Here is a 22,716-nt window from a genome sequence, read left to right as displayed (position 1 = left end):
TCTTTACACTGCCTTTCTTTCATCCCCGAGCATGGGGCAACACTACCTTATTATAGGGACTAAATTCTTTGGACTCTGGGTAATTCTCTCTCTGTTGTAGGAAGACTGCACTATGGTCTGGGTTGGAGGCAGGTGCCTTGCTGCCTGCCATCTTCTCTTTTCAATTCCGTTCCCATCCTCTTCTTTCTTTCTTCATGAAAGCCAACTCCTGGGGAAGGAGGATGCCAGCTAGCTGCCAGTCCCACACTTCTGACGGATGTGTGTATTGACTGAATCCTTAAGTGCAGAAACTATCTCCCTACCTAGTCCTTCAATGAAAGTTTTGAGTACCACTCTTTGCCCCACATGATTTCATTAGAGCCGATCTCTGAAAAATACTGTATAACAAGGAGGAATCATTTTAAAATCGTGATGTGTATTCTTAGCAAGTTGATCCCAAAGGATGCAGTGATTCATCCTTTAGCAATCAATGACAATTCTTGAACTTGTTCCTTGGATAGGTATATTCTGGACTGCCTAAACCTTACTCATCTATATAGACAGCACTGTGTGTGTGTGTGTGTGTGTGTGTGTGTGTTCCTCATTCTGCTTTGCTAACCATACTAGTATGAATAATGTCTGTCCTTACATATGTGTGGGCATATGTTTGAGAATCAGAACCACCTGACCTTCCAAAAAATATGAAAAAGACAATATGTCTGAATATTTGCTTAGTGGGTTGTGTTATCATAACTGCAAGTGTTGAATGAATGAACGTTTTTTCCCCCTAGATACTGAAGAGGTCTATCACTGAGGGATAGGCTTATTTGTAAGTCCAAAGTACTAGTGACTCAAGCTGAGAGTTGAGTTTTCTGTTTTTCTCCCTAGCAGTGTAAATTAGGGGTCATTCAGACCAAGGCTGCTGAGAAATCCTTGGAACCCAGGGTTTTCATTTTCTATCCCAAAGGGCATTTTTCAGAAGTCGCACATGCAATCTCCAAGTGTAGTCTTCTTCTTGCTAGACGCAGCTTCACAGAAGGTTGAGGAAGGCGGTCTTCATCCCAAGTGATCATTTTTTTTTCAACTAAAAATGAGAAAAGTTAAATAAAGAACAGATAGAAAGGAAAGAATAGAAGTATCTATTCTAGAATCATGGGCGTGCAAGATGTGGTATCTGTTCTCAAATGACTCTTGGTTTCCTTTTTTCCTGGAGTGCCCATTATGTAGTAAACACAGTGGTGTGGATGCGGGCTATTTCCCCCTTCCCTTTAATTACATAGTCTGCTTTCTCTTTGACATAGATTACAGTTTCAAGATGCTTAAAAATTCATCTTGGACTTCACATGGCTGTAAGTTCCCACACATTACTTTCTTTTCCAGCCACGTGCCTCTGTGTGGGGAATCACTTGATCTGAGAGTCAACACTGAGATAGCAGGTGAGTTGTGAGCCTGGGAGTTTGCGTCACCACTTTTCTGTGATGAAAAAAGAATAAAAAACTCACCCAAATCTCAGGAAGCAAAGAAAGAAACCTAGAGATGGGGGATGGAGGGCACGAGGTGTCCGTGATAAGTGTGTCAGATACAGTAATCTAACTCTCATCCTTCAAAGCACAGAAGCTAATGTGGACAGCCCCGGGTATGGGCTTCAGTGGAAAGACACACACCCGTGGATCTATAGACTCAGGATTTCAACCTCAAGTGCATAACTAGCAAACAATTACTATACTACAGTTTTCCAAGTTACTGACCAGAAGGCATCCTCCTACCCCGGGAGTTGGCTTTCATAAAGAAAGAGATTATAAGAGGGTGGGAACGGAATTGAGAAGAGGGAATGGCAGGCAGCAAGGCACCTGCCTCCAACCCAGACCATAGTGCAGTCTTCCTCCAACACAGAGAGATTAGCACCGTAAGCAAAGAGCAGTTTTAGATCATTTGAGTCCTTGTTCAACAGCCGTAGTTACTTGGCAAGGTCTCTGCTGCACACATAGTTGGGTCAAACTTTCCTGTCAAATTCCACACCCATCTCCGTCTCCAGCTTTCTCAACTCTTACCTGAGCCCAGCTGCATAGACATACAACATGCCTTCCTCAGAAGTATTTTTTTTTAATGAACTACCCAGTGTATAGTTGATTCTTAACTGGCATGCATCTATTGATTGATAACGTTTGCCTACTTGATTACACATATTAGTGTGCCTTTAAAATCTGTATACCATTTGTCACCTTACAAAGCAAAAGCAGAAAAGAATAGGTGTTGGCAAGGGAGTACGGAAAATGGAAGCTCCCATTGCTGGTGGGAATGAAAATTTTTTAACCCCCATGGGAAATAGTTTGCTGTTTCATAAAAAGCCAAACACAGAATTACCATCCAAGCTGATGCTCACATGCCAATGTTTACCATAGTCTATTTATTAAAATCCCAAAGTAAAAACAACTCAAATACTCAGCAGCCAATGGAGAATGAAGAGACAATGGGAACATTATGCCAAGCATAATAATCCTGACAGAAAGTGACAGATCTTATTAGTTTGTTGCCATGGGAGAGCTAGAATAAGCAAGTTCACAGAAATGGAAAGTAGATTAGAAGGATCTGGGCTTACAGGCAGGAGGGACTCGGTGGTTTAAATGCAATGAGTTGGTAGTTGTTGCTTGGGATGATAGTGAAAAAGTTAAGGGAAAAGATTGTGGTGTCATTTGCATAATATTTGAATATAATTAATGACACTAATTTATACAATAGTTATAAATTTGTTATGCAATACATATATAACCACAAAAATTATGTACCTTGACATTTAAAATATTCATTTATGTTTATATGCGGGTGAGTTATATGTGCTTGTGTGTACATGTGTGCAAGCCTGTGAGAACACCTGTGGAAGTCAGAAGGAGGCACCGGGTGGCCTCCTCTATCACCTTCTGTCTATTTTTGAGGTAAGGTCTCTTAAAAACGGAGGACTCTGGATTTCCCAGCTAGAGTGAAAGCCATCTGGAGCCAGGAATTCTCCTGTCTCTGCTCCAACTCCCTTCAAAGCTGGGGTTGCAAGTTTGTATGAGCTGTCTGAGCTTTAGCATAGGTACTAGGATTCGAACTCTGGTCCTTACACATTTGTAGCAAGTACAAGTTTTCTTAGCCACTGAGCGGTCTCTCTATTCTCCATTGAGCTTTCACATGTAAATTGGATTGCGCTGAGCAAATTACAATGAATCGTGAATTGTGACACTATCTTATTTAATCCTGGCAGCCTCTTGAACTAGACAGAATACTTGAACAAGACAGCCCATCCAATCTTGTTCTGATGCTGATGAACCTGTTTAGGGAGTTCACACCCTAAATTGAAGAGCCAGACTACAAATCCCTTACATTCCATATTCAACCTTTGAATGCTGATTGCTTTAGAGATTCAAGGCCCTGAAAAAATCTACCAAGGCCAACTGATCTCTACAGGTGCCCTGCTGTATGTAGCTTTAGGGCATCTGGTTATGAATGGCCACTACCTCACCTCTTATTATGGTACTTGTCAGTCTGGCTGAACATTGTGTAAGGTATGAACTCGATGCACAGAAGCACAGGGAAAGACTTAATAACAGGCCATAAGATTTCTTATTTAAGAAGAAGATGTACAAAAAGAAAAGTGCTCAGAACAGCCAAGGATTTATCTACAGTAGATCGATGACTCCCAAACAGGGACAAAATAGCCAAGATATCCGGGATATCTAGGAAAACAAGGGCTTAAAGACAATCTGGGGATTGTTGGTGATGGTCTATGTGGCACTGCACATTATTGGAAGTCAATTTTATTTCATTTAATCCTCACAATAAGAAGCAAAGAAGGGATGGAAAACATCCCTCACATTTATAGATCACTTGAGAAGGTTAAGAGCTTGACTAAGGTCCCCAGACAGAAGGACCAGCCTGAAAATAGGACTCAGGTGTCTGACTGTAGGCCAGGGCTCGTTCCATGATGGTGCATCTGGCGCTTCTAAGAGACGGCATCTGACGATGCCCAGTAAATGCCACACAGAGGATGTTTGTTGCTATTCTAGGTCTCAGGTGGGGGTAGCGGCAGCCAGGGGCATGTGTAGGGATGCCATCCTGGATTTGGCGTTCTTTTTTATGCCTGTGCCACTCCAACTGGCATAAGCAGGGCATAGCTGAAGATTAAATGTCCTGAACATTATTAGTCCGTTAGATGTCTTGACACCTACTTCTAGAATCCTGCCCTGTTTACTGCTCTCTTTAAGTCCTGCTGGTCAGGTTTCTGAAATGCTTACTGGGCATTATCTTTTGTCTTAGCTGTAATTCCTCAGAGAGAAAATACTCTCATATATTTTGGGAAAGAAAAGAAAATCTTTTTTTCAATCCAGAGCTCAGGTTTCCAAGAAAAGAAAAAAAAAATCCCTTTAGCATCCTATCCCTGTCTTGGGTGACCAGCTTGTCTAAGTCTGCCCATGACATTCCAGGCTGAAGGTTCCATGTCCTCTCCTTAATCCAGGGTACACTGGGCAGCCCTGATTTTCTGTATCAGGTCCAAGTTCTCCCTATTTGACCCTGCTGGAGTAGAACGCTCGATGATAGCAAACAGCAGTCCTAGTTCTTAGCAGAGGCCTATGGCAATTACAAGTTTTAATCAGTTAATGGTTTATTTACCTATGTTGTCTGTCTGTCTGTCTGTCTGTCTGTCTGTCTGTCTGTCTCTCTCTCTCTCTCTCTCTCTCTCTCTCTCTCTCTCTCTCTCTGTGTGTGTGTGTGAATCAGGGGACAATTGTGGGAATCAGTTCTCTCCATGGGGGTCCCAGGAATAGAACTCAGGTCATCAAGCTTTGCAGCACGCATGTTCACCGCAGAGCAGTCTCAGCATTTTTATGCTGCTCCCTGCCTAGGCACGATAGTGTTGATTACAGTTCTTTCCTTCTCTGTGGAGGGGAGGAGTCGCACATCTGTGGTTTGATTTACATCTTTTTGCTCTGAAGGGCTAGGATGGAGGTGAGAGGCAGAGGATCTTAGGGCCCGGGGCTTTTCGGAGTGAGACTCCAAGTTTCTCAGGGGCGGAAGAAAGCAGCTGAGACTGGCTGGAGAAGAGAGAAAATGCATAGTGCCACTTATTTTTGTCAGCGTGAAATTAGGACTGGCCTATTGCCCCTAGGGGAAAACGCTTCGTGTTTCCACTGAACATTCTAGAAAAGCCAGGAGAGAAGGATAGAAAAATTACCTACAAGGTCAGTCAGTAAGTGAAGTGAAGCAATTAAGAGGATCCAGCACAAACCAGTTCGCCCTTTATTTTTCTTGGCAAACTGGCTTTGATGCCCTTGGCTGGCTTTAACCCTGCCGGTCACAGCGGGTTAGAGGAAACTGTATTACCAGAGGTCAAAGTCACGTACCTTGCCAAGTGTGGCTGTTTTTTTGTTTTTTGTTTTTGTTTTAAAAGAAGAAGAGTTCGCTGTCCATGGTGAGATGTTTTCTGTCCTATCTGGGGGCATTTCCTGGCTCCGGTTTCGCCACTAAGGGTATGACCATTTGACAGTTCCTGGGGTTTGGGGGTGAGGAGCAATCTAGTAGCGGTTTGGCTTTTACTGTCTCTCAGGGAGTTTGCATCCAGATCCCAGAGAAGGTGAGCTCACTGCTGTGAGTGCCAGGCTTATGTAAACTGCGGCTCAGAGGCTGCGCAGAGCTGCAGGGGTGGCGGCGGCGCAGTGCAGAGCTCCCACCCAGCACAAGGAGCTGCAGGCGCTGCAATGCTACAGTGCAGAGTCTAGGGGAGCCTGCTGCAGGCGTCCACCAGGACAGTGATGGAGCCCAGAGCCCTGATCCCGCAGTGCCGAGGCATGAGAATAGGGGTGGGGTGGGGTAGGTGGGCGATTACCTTATTGGGGTTTGCTTGACAATGAGTTGGGTGTACAGGGAGCGAGATGATTGAGGACTCGCTGAGTTCATTCTGCAGGAGGAACTGGGCTAGGTCCTTCTGGGCGCGCTGCTGCCCTCTAGGGTTTTGAGTATAGCGACAAGAAATAGGACAAGTCCGGATAATAAAGCTTCAGTTGAACAGGGTACCTGAAGCCCTTTAGGGGGAACTGCAAAGCGGTGTGTGTTTGCGTTTTTTCTGTAAATTCGCACACCTATCACCTCTTCCCCTGACTCTGCTTTTCTGTTGGAGAGGATCAATGTGCGGATTATTTCACCTGGTCTCCGCAAATCTGATGACGTTCTCAGTAGGGCAAAGGCTATCTATCCATACACCTCCGTATTTATCCAAATTAATATAGTTGCGTTCTCTCTCTCTCTCTCTCTCTCTCTCTCTCTCTCTCTCTCTCTCTCTCTCTCTCTCTCTCTCTCTGCCTTGCCTATGATAATTCGCATAGCCCTGGCCTTGGTATTGGGCAGGGGGCTTGATTTACCACCCACTGCCTAGTCTGCCAAATGACCTTTATCTTTTTCTGGCACTTTCTGTTAAGAAAATGGAGCTGAAGTCGCTATAGCAAATAGCTACTCATATAGCAGCTGCCAATAGTAAGTGGAAATTCTATGCTGAAACACAATTTTCAACAAGGTAAAATCATGACTCACATACAAATACAACATGACTACATGACAGAGATTTTACATAACCCATTAAATAATTAGAGAATAAGTAGGAGGCCAAATGAGTTCAAATTCAAAGCAGAATTATGAAGATTGCACACACACATACATACACACTACTCTATAGTGGAATAAAACACAATGAGATTGCATTTCTATTTTCACAAGGTAAAATCAAATCTGTACCAGACAAAGAGACAGACAAACACCATTTATTTTGTCATTATTTTATTTTTTATTTTTTTTAAAGACAGGATTTCTCTGTAACTCTGGCTGTCTTGGAACTCATGCTGGCTTCGAACTCAGAGATGCATTGGCTTGCCTCTGACTCCTGACTGCCTTAGACCCCTGAGTCATATTTATCCTAACGCATCTAACATATCCAGTCTCCATCATGAAGATTCTGAGCTGTACTCATGCCAATGTATTCTCTCCATCTTGTATTTATAGTCACATCTTCTGTCTCTGTCACGGAACGGCAGAAAATTGTGACTTTGCATTCTGCTTTGACCATAGTTATGACTGCTGAGAATTAGACCAATTAAGACCATTGGCAAAGTTTTCTCCTAGCTTTAAGAAAAACCAACCCATAGCCAACCGAGAGTGTCACTTACAGACTCCTGGGCATGATAGCTTTGCTTAATCGGTGAGCAAACTTCCTTGTTTTGAGATAAGGCAGGCTAGTTTCTCAGTCACCACTGGGAGGACTGGAGGGGAGGGATGGGGGAGGGCAGGCGGGCTCCTGGGTTCCAGCACTGGGAGGTGTGATGAGATTGAGGGAGACCAGGGAGACATAAAGGAAAACACAGTGGGATAAATCAGATATGATTTATGCATGGACAGGCAAGGAGATCTCTTTTCCCTGCTTGGGTCACACAATTAAATCTAATTAATGGAAACTGGTCATAGAGGGAGCTCAGAGCCTATTTTCGGTTGTCATTATCCTAACGCAGCAATCAAAATGCAGATGAGCTATCTCTGTCTCACCCCAGGAGAGAAGCAGGCTTCTTGCTAATGAAGGGAAAATTGTAAATGAATGCCTATCAGGCCTTCCCTGTCCGCGGTGGCTTCTTGGGGATGGCAATACTGGTAGAGAGGTCTGACAGACATTTTGTGTTCTGAACCGGTGCCTTCTTCCAAGAGAGTTCTAATGCTGCCCTAATGCTGTCTTCTCATGCTGCTGGGAGAGAGGCAGGGGGCGGAGGACCCTTTCTCTAGCCATTGGCCCTAACTTGGGCAAAGATGAAGAGCTATGTGGCTTTTTTCAGAGTATAGCCTGCGGGCAGCGGGGGGGAGGGGGTGGGGGGGGGAGAGGTTGTGTTCTTGAACCAGAAAGTGCGCTTCAGGGCGTACAGTTTGGCAGCCCTAGCGATCCATTCTCATTCTGACCTTCAGCCTCAATAATTAGAGTCATCTTATCTAACTAAGCAAGAAAGATCTGGGGCAGTGTGGGATGGAATTAGAAATAACCCACTAGGAGATCCAAAGTCACCCCCAATGGGGATGGCACTGAGCTGTAGCTCAGTGGAGAAGGCTAACTTGCTGGAGGCAGACAGAGGCGTCCTGAGTTGCCTGCTTGTTTGTTTTCTAGACAGAAAATGGTTCCCAACAAACACTCTGACAAACAAATCATGCCTGGATGAAACGGATGCGTACCCCTTCCCAGCAGGGGTGATAAATTAACCACAGCTGGAAGCGGCTGTGGGTTTACCGCTCAGTCTCCATCCAGTCTGTCCTGGGAGTCTCCCTCACCCCTTCTTGCCAACACTGCTACTATATTTAGCTCGTCCAGCATGTGCGCTGTCTATATTTAGTGCCTAAAAGTCAGAGTTCAGTGCACAATTCACCAAGCCATCAGTCATCTTCCATTCCATTCACACATGTAGAAAAATCCTTCCAAGAGACAGTCTTGCTCTCCACTACGGGGTGGAGGGTGAAGGCCGCTGGAAGCCATTCTAAGAATGAAGGATTGAACCCATATGCCAGAGGGGGTTTCCTGCTGTCTCTGGCATGCTGTGCGTGCTTGAGAATGCCAGACCCTGAGTGGAGAGCCAGGGCATGGGTGTGGCTCCAGAGGGCAGAGGGAGGATCGAAGGCAGGAGGACGGAAGCTCGGGAGTGGACAGCAGATTCTACCGTGCTCATTTGGTCCCCACTGATATTGCAGAAAACTGGTCATTGCTCATTACTCCTTTTATGGGAGGCGGTGTGTGGAGGCCCACATTTTCCTACACCTCTGGAAAAGCTCAGGAGAAAGCTTACTGAGTCTATGAAAGAGTAAATGTAATAGCACATTAACAATAAACTGGGCCAAAGAGGAACTCGCCATTCCACTAAGCAGGAGGTGTGACTGCCATTGAGAGAAGTCATGGGGAACATAGCTGTCTTTGACTATCTAGGCCACCAGAGGCCAGGGTCTCCTTTGGGTTGGCTAAGTGGGAACATGAAAGACTAGGGGGATTTCTGAGGATAACAGACAGGATCATAGGATTTCTTCACCTTTGCTGTTCCAAGCACCCAGCTCACAACAGCCTGCAACTCCAGATCTAGGGAATCTGATGCCTTCTTTTGGCCACTTTGGGTGCCTACAATTATGTGTAGACACACATGTGCGTACACACACACACACACACACACACACACACACAGATTGAGTTAGATGGATGTATAGATAGATAGACAGATAGATAGATAGAATTAAAAATAAAATAATAAAATAAAATAAAATAAAATAAAATATTGGGCCAGGAGAGATGACTCAGTGGTTAAGTGCAGCTGCTGCTCTTCCAGACGACCTCGGTTTGAATCCCAGCACCCACGCAGAAGCTCACAACTGTCTATAATTCCATTTCCAGGGAATTCCATTTCCATTTATAATTCCATAATTCCAGGGAATCTGACACTTTCTTCTGATCTTCTTGGGTACCAGACACATACAGTTGTTTCCAGACATACATACAGTCAAAATGTTCATATACATAAAATAAAATAAGTATTTTTTCAATGAAGAAATAGTTTTAAAGTTTACTTTAAAATATGAATATCTTCCAATATTTAACAGGTAAATAAAAATAATGTATTATTCATATGTTTTTGTTATATTTTATTTTTCCAGTAATACTGATTAAAAATATATCTACTTTTACATCTACAACCTACCACTCTTATTTATATTGCTTTATAAGAATTATGGATAAAGATTCCATTTAAAACAATATTTTTTTAAAAAAATGAAATCTTTTAAAAAGTAAGATGAGAGAATTTTTTAAAAAATAAATATTCTTGATGATGAGTACTAAATACAATTCAGAAAATACATGTGAATTTTTTTAATACTTTCATAATTTTACAGTCCAGTCATTGCCTCCCTCCCAGTCTGCCCTCCCACAGTTCCTCATCCTAGTCCCCCTCCCCACTGTCTCCAAGAGGGCGCCCCCTGCCCCTCCCCCAATTAGGGACAGAATTATTGTCCTAGAGAATTTATGACATGTGACTCTAGTACCTAAGTACCACCCAGCAGCCAGGATTTTGGAGTGCCTATAACCTGGTATTACACGATGCAGCTTCTCAAATCTTCGGAGTGGCCAGAACAAGATTATTTTGTTTCTTATCATCAAGATGGTTATTTACAAAAAATGCGTATACTTCTATTAACTTACTTTTATGAGATAAACTTAAACTGTCAGGTTGCAACATTCAAACATAGACACAGACTATGTGTATATGGCACATAGCTTGGCACAGACATGAAGATCAGGACATACAATGCATCCAGCCTTCCCTTTTGGAGGTCGATGTGACTGCATCTTCTCACTCTAATTCTTTAGATCTCACTTTTCCTGTCTAAAAAAGGACCTCACTGTTGCTCATTTAAAAATATTGACCCAACAAAAAGTGCCCTAAAGCACATATCAAACTCTGAATTCTTCCTTGAAGAATTAGGGATTCTTCAAGGAAGGAGGGATGAACTCAGTAAAAAGGACAGCACATGCTCGTGCATTAATTGTGCTATGCAGTACAAAGTAAGTGTCAGGTAAGATAGAGATGGGATAAAGCGTAGTAGCATGAGATAAAATCAGTCATAGTCATACCAGACAGACCCTTGCTTGTGGGTTAATCTTCCTTGGGAGTTTGAGGTTTATCCCAAAGACCGTAAGAAGCTGGCAAGGACCTAAATCAGAGCACCAGAAGCAGAGCAGTCATGGGAAGATAGAGGATTGCACTGGAAACTGAACCCTGGGGGAGATATTAGTGATCCAGTGGCGAAAAACTCAGAGACCACATGGGGCTGGGGTGTGAGCAAGAGAAATAAAGGAAGAAGAATCCACAGATCTTGATGATATGACTGCTCAATTAGACATGACAGTTGTGAGAGAATGAGCAATGAAAATCTCAAAGGCAAGGCTTTGGATTCTGAGAGACTGGATGAGGAGTACTCAATTTGCCAAGACTGTCTTATTAGGATTTTGGACATGTACTTGTACCATGTACCTGATGAAGAGCATCTTGGGGAAACCATTCACCTGCTTATGGCTCCTTATGCTGTGTTAGATTTCCATTGGATTGTCCTCCCAGTGACATGGAAAACATGTGTGTCTTGGAGTAGAGGAGTATATGCAACCTATTGATACCTCGGAAGATCGCTATGGCTAAAGTGTAGCTAATGTGATAAATGAGCAAGGATGGAAGGAAGGAGGTCAGTCTTTTGTCTTTGAAACAACAGGAAAGATGTTAGAGGCTCTGTGATGGTTAGGTATGGGTGTGGGCTGATTATCTGCATATGACTAAGAATACGTCAATCTATATAATGGTGAAAGCTCCCTGATTTAGCCTTATGCACGGAGTGTGCAGAACACTCATTTGAATTCTATTGTTCTCTAGTTTCTTTAGTACTGGGCATGCTCACAGCTGAAAATATTGATTATTTTGTTCCTCATTTTTCAGTATAACGTTGTAAACATGGCCCCGTAATTCTCAATAAAATGGTCCTCTAGGTTTTGAAAAATCACTCTTTGGGAAATGTTGATAATTCTTACTGTACTGGAGATCCCATACTAAATTAGAATGCATACTTCATAGTCATGATATTGAAAAATATATTTAATAAAAGAAAATATATCTAGAATTGAATTATGTTTTGATTGCAATAATGTTTGCTGAGAGCTCACTATGGATTTTAAAGACATTAGGTTATTCAACAGATACAATCTATATCAGAGAAACTTTCAAATCATAACTATTTGTTATCTTTAACATCTTTCTCTATGATGAATTACCCATAGTCCCTGAAACCTTTCTTCCTTTCTGGCTTATTCAAATACATGCCCTGTTTCTGTCTGAAGCTATTTCAGCAGAGCCTCCATGGTCTTCTACTTCCTGAGGTTGAACAATAACTGCCTATCCTCTATCCTCCACCTCTCAGTTTATCTTTCACAGGAAGAATTCTCGCTTGCTTTGTATCTTGTGAATGGATCCCCAGTCAGCTCTAAGCCACAGTCATAGCTACCCTGTTCTTAAATTTCTGCCCATGGCCACATTTCTGCCTCCCTTTAATGACCTCAGATTAACTCTTCTAACATTAAGACTCCTGGTCGCACCACCTCTCCCATTTATGCTTGTTATGGGGATAACCACTTTTGCCTGTTCACATGTAGTGAAGAACTTGGAATTTTCTCTGAGATGGGAAGTTAGTGAGGGCTTAAAAACAGGAATGCTAGGATGTTACTTACATTTCTTTAAGGTTACTCTGGAAGCTGAGAGTGGGTACAAACACGAGGCCAGCAAGGATGCTCTAAAATAGTATTGATGGGATTATGGCTGCTCAGACTGAGGTGATGAAGGTGGTGAGAAGTGATTAGGTTTGTGGGATGTTTTGAAGATCAGTTGATGAGATTTGCAAGTGGAGTAGAGTTTGAGTATGAAAGAGGATACAAGGGTGATGGCTAAATCTGAACGAAGGGAGAAAAGTAATGTGTGCCATTTTTTTTGTGCCAGGCCATCACATAGAAAACAAAAAACAAAAACAAAACTGAAACCCCGAAGCCCTGAGATTATGTTGCTGACCTATCACAAATAGTAAGAATATTGGATTTTACTCTGTGTGGCATGTGATGAACAAGGGTTTCTGGGCAGAGGAATAACATGGTCCAACTTACATTTTAGAAGATCATTCTGACTGCTGTCCAGTAAATGGTCTGTGAACATGGTTAGAAAGAAAGAGGTGAGATCGACAGCCTTAAAGTAACATAGGAAAGAGATAGTGGTGGGTGGAACTAGGTTGGTAGGAGTGAAATAGCAAGATGTAGTCATGCTCTGGATGTTGGAGAGAGAATCTTTGCTGCTATGGAAAAAAGGGGGAGATGAGAAGTCATAAATTACTCCAAAATTTTAACTTGAGCATCTGGAAGAATGGAGCTACAACTCACTGGTATCTATAAGTATCTATAAGATGAGCAGGTTTGAGGGCCACAGATTAAGAATTCATGATTTTTGGTATGGTAATTCTGATACACCTTTACAAGTTCAGGTGTAGTCATTGATAGTTTATTCATCAAGATGTGGCTGGATGAATGATTAGAACTGAGCTATAAATCAGAACCTTATTAGAACAAATGTAGTGTTTAAATCCACGAGAAAAGAAGACCATGAAGGGAGTAAGCTTACACGCTGAAGACCCAGACAACAAGTCCTGGCCTTGTCTACATTTAGATGATGATGATATAAATAGGAATCAATAGAGACTGGGAAAGAGCAGCTAACAGAGTAGGTAGAGAACCGAGCAAGAATGATGGTCCAGGAAACAAACCCAGCCACTTAAGGACTAAAACCATAACCCCCAGGGTCAAATGACAAGTCTAGATCAAGCAAGATAAAGTATGAGGATTTGTCTTGTAATGTGTGCATGTGCAGGTGGAGGGAAAGAGAAGGAACAGAAGATATCGAAGAGAGACACCTTCTGATAGTCTTTATTGGAGAACAAAGACATGGCGGAGGAGCCAGAGGTAGCAATGAAGTTAAGGCATGGAGTTTGCACCCTGATAAACAGTATGCTTGTTTGCTCATAGGAAAGAGATCAACCATCAGATGGAACAATGTCTCCGAGGAGGCAACGGGAGATGGTTACCTCAATACAAATATAGGTTGGCTTTAGCTAGAAGTATAGAGGGTCATACACTGTAGTATGAAGATCAGCCTGCTCATGTAGATGGAGCTGTGGGAAGACTGGTAAGTGGGAGTGCAGGGAAGCTACTTTCTTGATGGTTTCTAATTTCTAGGGGAACCAGAAGCTGGGTCAAGAGCTGACTATGAGCTAGGCATCGCAGAGACTTGAAGCAGAAAGTGCTGTCAGGACAGAGGGAGAGGGAGGGATCTGAGTTGAGATGGAGGGGCCCCACTCATGGACAGTGACTGCAGTTAGCCTGCTGTGTGTTTTCTCCTGAAGAGCCAGAGGCACAGGCTGAGGTAGGGGAGGTGAGGGGGGTGGAGAGGAGACTGCTTTCTCAGGTCTCTTCCCTTTCTTACTTCTTTTTGCAGCATATAAAATTCTTGAGATTCTTGACTGTTCACTCTCACTCAATCCTGTGTGAGGTCTGAGGTTCCACAGCACACAGCGTTTTCTTCAGAATGTCTGCCCTTTCTGCCAGTCAGCATGCATTTGGAAGACTGACCTTTGACCATACTGTCATTTTAAGCATTCAAATGTGTCCTAAGTCAGCTCAGCAGTTACTCTGTGCAAGATGACCAGGTTGGGTTATACCATAAAGGACTTTCGGACCCTCGGGATTCTCAGCCCAGCAGAGCCCAGTGTGAGTAGCACTACTTCTGTTTGCCGGAGGTAGATAGATCTGGAGCTTTTTCAGATGAAAAAGAATCATATCAAGGAAGCATATGAAGAAAAAGCAGACTCTACATTTACCATGTAAAATAGGCTTAAGGTAAAGATTGTTCTCTCTCCCCTCAAATCTCATAAAATACTTAAACCGTTTATGATCTCTGATCTGGATGGGCTGATGACTTCATCTCTTGGAGCAGCAATGATAGTGTTAATGGTTGTTCAGTGTGGCATTAATACCTGGACATGCCTGAAATAGCATGTCAGATAGCAAAGCTTCATACATACTAGAAAATGTGATTGTGATGAATTATTTTCATTATGTGACTAGGGCTGAACTATAATTATTGTTCTTTTATCAAAATGTAAATGACATATAAGTAAAGAACAAAATTTAACAGAGTAATTAATGTGGCTGTTTTGCAGAGGTGGCATCTGTGCTCATGAGCATATCACAGAAGTGATGTGGAGATGGCAGGTAACAGAAGGACATGTGATGTCACATGAGAGTCACATATGATGTCACATGAGATGTCCCAGGAGATCCCTCAGCCAACCCAGCACCTAGCCAAGCCACACTTTATTTCAAAGAACCTTACTTATTTTTCATTTTTTAAAAAAGATAATCAAGACATGGCCTTGCTATATAGCCCAAGTTGGCTTTGAACACTGGATCCCCTTATCTCAGGCTTTCGAGAGCTAAAATTACAGGCACATGCTACCATGCTTAGCTAGAACTTGCTTTTTTGATGTAGGAAATAAATAAAATAATATCTTATCCTTGACATTGTAGCTGAGGTTCAATAGAGCAATGTATGCTGTGCACCTTGAATGGTGTTTAGTAGGTAGTATGCTTGCCAGAAGGCTGACTGTAATAGATTCTTTTGATTCTGAAAGTGGAGGCATCTTCGCTGTTCTTCATGTTTTGAAGTCCTCTTTATCTGGGTAAGACCAGTTTTCCCATAGCCTTTGCAGGCCCCCATTCCAGATCATTCCAGTTCCTTCTTCTCCATGCCTGGGACACTTTGTTTATGCTTCTGTTCTGCCTCAATTAACTGTGGAACTGTTTTTCTTGCATGTCTGTGTCTTGAGCTAGAGTTAAGGTTTTAATACATCTATTATTCTCATAGAAAGATGTGGTGAAGCACCCCACTAATGTTTTTAGAATTGAAAACTCTTTCCAATTTTCACAGCAGAGAAAGCAGCCAACATTTGGAAGGGTCTCATTTATCTTGTCCCCTCAATTTTATCTATTAGGATGCTGGGATAATATACAGAAGAGACTCTGTTGTGGGTAGAGCTCTGCTAGATTCCTGTTTCTGCACATGGCATAGAATATATCAGAAGCATCTAAGATGAACTTATCCATTATTGTCTCTGAAGATCTCGCTATCATCATTAACATAGAGACCCTGTTTCCCCTGCTCAGTCTAGGGAGACAAGAAACACACACAGAAAGTGACAACTGATTTTTCAAGACTGATGATATTTAGCAACCTTCACTTAGTTTCACAGCACAAGGTTGGCATATTCAGATCCAACAAAAACGTCAGAACAGCCGGGCGTGGTGGCGCACGCCTTTAATCCCAGCACTCGGGAGGCAGAGGCAGTCGGATTTCTGAGTTCGAGGCCAGCTTGGTCTACAAAGTGAGTTCCAGGACAGCCAGAGCTACACANAGAAACCCTGTCTNNAAAAACCANAAAAAAAAAAAAAAAAGTCAGAACATTGTCTGGGCATGATGAAAGTGAGTTGGCTGAGCCTAAGCAGCCTTACACTATTTCCTGTGCCAGGTGATCAAAGTAAGGAGCGGCTAAGCGCCCCACAAAGGGATGAAAACAATGACTACTGCTTCCTTCCTGGGACAGGGTAGAGTGCTAGGAAACTGTTTCTGAAACTATGAGGACAAGTGTCAGTCACTGGAACCGGGACATTTACCAGCTCAGGCCACCTAGCTTCCTTGTGTCCCCTGCATCTCAGACTTGGTGCAGGAAATGACTGTGACAGGAGGAGTCAGCCTCTGGCACTTTGGCTGTTCTTGGGTTTTTCTTTGCTATCACATGAGACTCTTGTTATCCATGTCCAATAAGAGAGGAATGGAAGCTGGGGAATATATGTGGTATCATGCTGTAATGGAAAGAAGAGTGTGTTCAAGCCCAGGCTCTTAAACAGACCATCTCTGTGGCTTTTCCCAGTTTATCTCTGTGACCATTTCTTAATGATGGTGGGTAGGACCGGAGATGACATACTGATTACCTATTTATTGACTGGCAACACCATTAAGCACCACACAGCCATACAAACTCATTCTTTCGGACCACAATAAAAAATAACTAAACCTTAACCAGGACACTTTTGGTTAAAATGTCCCAGTCATATCTAGTTTTGAGCATTGGCCTCCCAGGACGATTCTTTGCTTGCACCAAATCTTATGAACTAGTAACTTTGCTGCCTTTTAGTTCTAAGTCTGCTGACTGTTATCTCAAACCTTACTTTAGAAGGTTCTGGAACTCATCCTTAGGGGAAGAGCTGAGACCTGGGAAGACTGCATTATCCACTCCTTTCTGCTGTGCAACAAACTAATCAAGGGCATATGTCCCAGACAGTGGGTTAGTGATGTCATCTGCCTTCACAGAGAATAACTTATTAATGTCTCAGTGACTCACACTGTATGACTCTCCAGGCATTTGCTAGAGGATAAGTATAGGAACAGATGAACAAGAATATACAGAGAGGTGACAGCGACTGAGACAGAAAGCATATTAAATGGGGCAGTGGCTCTGAGAGAGAAACACAGAGGTCAGCCATGCTGAAGGTAGGAGAGAGAGGGACTGAATGAGAGCTAGACAAGAGCAAGGGAAAGCAAGGAGATCTCTTCAGAGAGGGGGCAGTGGTGTGGACATTAAACGAGAAAAGAAAACGTGACTGGGGGGAAAAGAGGAAAGATGTCATTACAAGTCATCATGCGTCATTATATGATCGAAACCTGAGCTCCTTCCAATAACTTTACTGACCAATTAAAGGAAGTTAAAATTGCTAAGTATATCTTCTGATCAGAGTGGTCCCAGAAGGAAGATGGTTAGGAATATCTGTTTTAGGGATGAGATGTTTTGTAAATCTGGTGAAATCCATGGTTTAAAAAAAAGGATAAGTTTAAATTCCAACTGTTCTGCATAGGTCACCTAAGATTGATCTATGGATCTTGTCTTAGGAAGCCTTGCTTTGTGCAGGCATAGGTATTCATCTGAGAGAGCTTTGAGCAGATTATTGTACCTTTTCTGGTGGGTTTGAGATGCAAAGAATCTATCTACACATCTTCTCCATTACATGGATGCCATTTTAAAAGTCTGACTGAGGTAGTGTTAATTTGGATGATACCCTGACTTTTTTGATATCAGGGAATTATTGTTGGGAGTACAAACATATATAACAAATATAAACATGCACACGAATGCAGGCATGCACAAAAACACATAACTAGTGTGAAACACATGACTAGCATGCTTTTAATTCCAGCACTTGGGAATTCAAGGCCAGTCTCTGGTCTGCATAGTGAGTCATCCAGAGCTACACAGTAAGATGGTGTCTCAAAACAAACACTCTCTGAAATCCTGCACATACAAATATACATGTGCATACACACAATACTTTCATACATACACACAAACACACACATGAACACACAAACACATACACATAACCACACACAAAGGCACACAAATGCATACACACAGAAATGCATGAACAAATACATACACTGCATACATAAAAAGCATAAACAATAAATGTCCAATACAGTCATAAGCACAAACACACATGAAGACCACCAAAAAAGGACATACTAGTACACAAACACAATTGCATACACATAATAAACACACACATAAACACAAGTACAAACACTTGCACAAATAAGCATGCACGCACACACACACACACACACACACACACACACACACACACACACACCAACATACAAGGAAAAACCTTATTATTTTGGTGTTAGGCACCTCCAGGGTGGGTAGCAGTGATCTCCTGGAATCTCCTTTGGGGACTGCGTTAGGTTTTTCAAGCACACCCTGGAAATTGAGGAAAGTAAAAGGTGTATTCCCCAGGGTTTCCATGAAAGAGGCGATGTGTCAGAAGAGCCAAGCTCCCCAGGCTGCTAGGAACCGGGACATTTACCAGCTCAGGCCACCTAGCTTCCTGTGTCCCCACAGCAGCAGGCATCTGTTGGTTCCTCTCCTGTCCCCCTGTGGGTCTCCATGACACTGCTTGTCACCCTCGAGGCTTCCATCTTTCTCCTTCACAGATTCTGTCACTTAACACTTTCATAAGTGGCTGCCCCTGAGACCCCTGTCCATCCCTAGTCAGCCTTTGTGTCTGTCATGTAGGTGACATCAGACCTTGTCAGTTTCTTCTCTGTGACACATATTGGACCTGAAAGATTTACAGAGCTTGACCTCACCTACATTGTGTCTGTGTATATTGTATTCTTTTGGGTGTGTGTGTGTGTGTCTCTCTCTGTGTGTGTGTGTGTGTATTTGTGTTTATGTGCTTGAGTGTCTATGCTTGTGTGTGCATGTGTAGAGGTCAAAGGTTGATGCTGGGTTTCTTCCACATTAATCTCTAACATTTAAAAGATATATATTTTTTGTTAATTATTGCCATGAGCTCTGTATGATATGTGTGGGCACATGCATGCCTCGGCACACGTGCAGATCAGAGAACAACTTTGTGGAGTCACTTTTCTCCTTCTATCTTCTACTGAATTCCAGGGATCACAGAAAGGTTGTCAGCAAGTGTTTGTACCCGCCAAGCCATACAGCCGGCCCCATCTCTACCTTTGATTTCAAAAGACAGTCTCTCTTAAATCTGTAGCTTCCTGACCTCATTGGGCTGGCTGGTAGGTGAACTCCAGGGATACATCTGTTGCTGCCTCCCCTGCACTGGGCACCGGTATTGCAGGTACATGTCATCATGCCCGACTGGGGATCTGAACTCAGGATCTGAACCTCACGCTTGAACAGCAAGCACTTTACCAATGGGGCCATCTTCCTTGCCTGTACATTGTTATCTCTTGATCCCTTTACCAATCCTATGAATGTTATCACCATGCCCATTTTATACAGGGCAATTTAGACTCAAAGATCCAGAGTGGACAATTTGGGAAAATCTGGGTATCATCCCAGATCATTTCAAAGATAGTACACCTTAAATCCAGGTCTTCTGATCCCAAGAGTCACTTCAGAAGACAGTATGGGATTAAGCAGGAAGAATTTGAGACGTGCCCTGGAAGTGAAATGACTATTTTGGAAGATGAAAATGTGTGTGTGTGTGTGTATGTACTTGTTTGTGCACTTGTGGTTAGGGCCATTCCTGGGAAGCACAGCAGAGGAAGAAAAAAAATATACATAGCAACTCCTTTGGTAAAGGGCACAGGTGCCCAGGCCATGAATTCAGTTGATCAAACCCTGTGTACAACTGACTCCAGGAGACAGGGGAGTTTCAATTCAGTTACCAATGATTATTGGTACACCTCCGTTAGTCTGAGCTGGGCTCTGAAGAACCAGGCTGGCCCTACATCTCTGAACTCATGGAGAGGCTGGGGCATACATGACCCTGGAGCTTTTATCATGTCTATCCTGTCACATCTAAGTCAGACTCAAGCATCAATCATGTCACAGCCCTGGGGTACAGAAACCACACAGTTGGAGGAAACTAGCCTGAATGACACCAGGAAAGGAAAGAGATGGACTGTTCCAGATACCACCTTCATAGATGTTCCAGAAGAAATAAGGCAATTTTAATTTTTTAGAGGCAACTGCAGAGGCTTATCACGGTATAGTACCTGAAGAACAGGCATACAGGTAGGCTGATTTTTGGACTCCTTTCTTCTAGAACAAAACAAATTAAACTGGGGAGCCATTTGCTCAAAACAAAATTTTGTCTCTGATAGACTTTCATTGTTGGCATTATACAAAATTAATATGAATCCCTTAGAGCCAATCATTCCTTTTAAAATTTGAAGCAAAAAGAAAAAACCCTTAATACTTGAGTCTCTTACATCGGAAAGAATTCACTGAACATCTGTCAGCAGGCGCTGTGTTGGGGTTCATTTCTCCTTGAATTCCCCACCTATTAAAAAGCAGTACTGCTTGAAATGTCAGCAGTACTAGTGGCATCTTCATTTTGTCAATTAAAATTTACACTCTGACCCATTGTAGGGGTGGCCATCTGGCTCAGTGATGCTCTCATTGTTCTTCACGTTGCTGCATGAGGGAATACATGGCAAGCAGGGAGTTGTAAAACTTCCGGTAGGTCTCATCTTCACAAATAAAAATAAATGGTTTGAGGGAGACTGGAGAGGCTGCAATTGTGCTAAGCATCTCACCATGATAGCTCAGCTATTCGTACCTTATGAAATCATGTTCCAACTGAGTATTATTTTGTTTAACTTAAGGGAAGAGCTTTTGATGATTAATGTTCACATATTTTTCCAATTGAGGTCTTACTCTAAATACAGCATCTGCCACGTGATTGGCCAAGTCTTGGTTAATGGGTAGACATAGCGAAGGGTTTGATTTTATCACTGCCCTCTTCAAGACTGGGATTTGTCTGTTCTATCTTTTCCACTTTTGAAGCTTCCCAAAGGCAAGTCTTACACTTGGTATTTCTAGAGGATCCTTTCTAACATTCTCCATGGCTTAGGAGTTTTTCTAGCTCCCGTGATATGAGTTTAAAAACCCGTTTCTTTACGGCTGTCCAATGTTCTTCCTAAGTGTAGGCAATTGAGAGCTAGCCATGTGGGATGTGGGAGGTGAGGGTGCATGCTGGGAGTTCAGGAGAAAGGGCCAAGCTGATATTCTAGAGAGAACACTTGAAAGTTGGTAACCCTTCAGTCTTAGAAGTGCCATCCCTATTAGCCATCAGAGATGCCATTCTACATACTGGTCTGTCTCACTCTGTCTTCTTTCAGCCCCTCCATGTTCCTTGTCCATCCTGTCTGTATCACTTACCATACTGGACTACCATGTGAGATCTCATCCATGCTACCTTCTCATGTACTGTGCCCTAATGTCATTCAATTTGGGGGGGGTGGTCACAGTCTGTGGCCCTACAAGTGGCTCGTTTAGTCACCTGTCCCTAGTAAACCAATTAAAAGAGCCAAATTAATAATGGAAAGAAGAAAAGGAGATTTATTTCTTATGGCTAAACTGGAAAGAGGGACAAAGAGATCTAGGGAACCCCTCCCACAAGTCTGTCTTCAATCTCTGAAATAAGATTAAAGTTTAATCAGAGGACCAAGGATATGCCATCTAAGCCATGCAGTCAAGGAAGGGTGTTACACCAACCATTGACACATAGTCTATCCTATTTTGTAAAAATCCTATTTATTTTAATTGAGAAGTATCTGGACTTTTATATTAGTTGTCCCCTCCATGTTCCAGGTGTCCCTAGGGAGATGGGGGTCTTTTTCTGAGTGTTTACTAGGTTATCCCTTAGGTACTTAGAGACAGATGGTCTGTAAGTATTGACTCCTTTTCCAAACATTAGTAGAGAAAACACACACACACACACACACACACACACACACTATGTTGTGCACAGGCTGTAGATGGGTACAGTCTTCCCGCCCCTTCCTGCAGACGTAAGCATGAGGGACAGGATGTAGCTGTTTCTAAACGTGACCGGTAAATATTAAATTTTATGCCATTTGTCTTTCCACAATAACCTAAGGCAGTTTCTGTCTGGATCAGTCTCAAAAGGTCAAGCTATTTGCTTTTGCTTTCTGAGTAGAGATGCTTTTTAGGCTTCTAAAGAGCACTGCTTGGCAGGTGCTTCCTGTCACCCCAGCTTTCACATGGACAGTCAAACATGTCACCAGCAAGAAGTGACTTCACCCCCCCCCCCCATACAGGTGCCTAGGTTCTGAGCTATTCAGAATAAATGATACTGATTAAGATGTTAATGGCCAGTCATAGGAGACTTATTTGGAGAGAAAGATAGACTGAATTAGGGTGCACCAAAATGGGGCTACATGTTACCTAAATGTTTAAAACATCATGATAAGTAAAGAGCAAGAATAGAGTTAATTTTATACTGTCCTAAGAATGGAACTGTGGGAGTTGCAAGAGGTAGATGTTGGTGCACAGTGAAACATCGTTTTCCTGGAAGAGCTGCCTACAAGCCAATGGGCTTTCTGAAATAGCCAGCTCCGATCCACAGCTGTGCTTAAGCACACACAGGACCAACACCTGAAGGTTGGTGCTGTTCTCTCTCTCTCTCTCTCTCTCTCTCTCTCTCTCTCTCTCTCTCTCTCTCTCTCT

The sequence above is a fragment of the Mus caroli genome, chromosome 1, assembly GCF_900094665.2.
Source record: "Mus caroli chromosome 1, CAROLI_EIJ_v1.1, whole genome shotgun sequence".
NCBI classification, from domain to species: domain Eukaryota; kingdom Metazoa; phylum Chordata; class Mammalia; order Rodentia; family Muridae; genus Mus; species Mus caroli.
The sequence above is the reverse complement of the archived record's forward strand: the minus strand, read 5'-3'. Positions refer to the sequence as shown.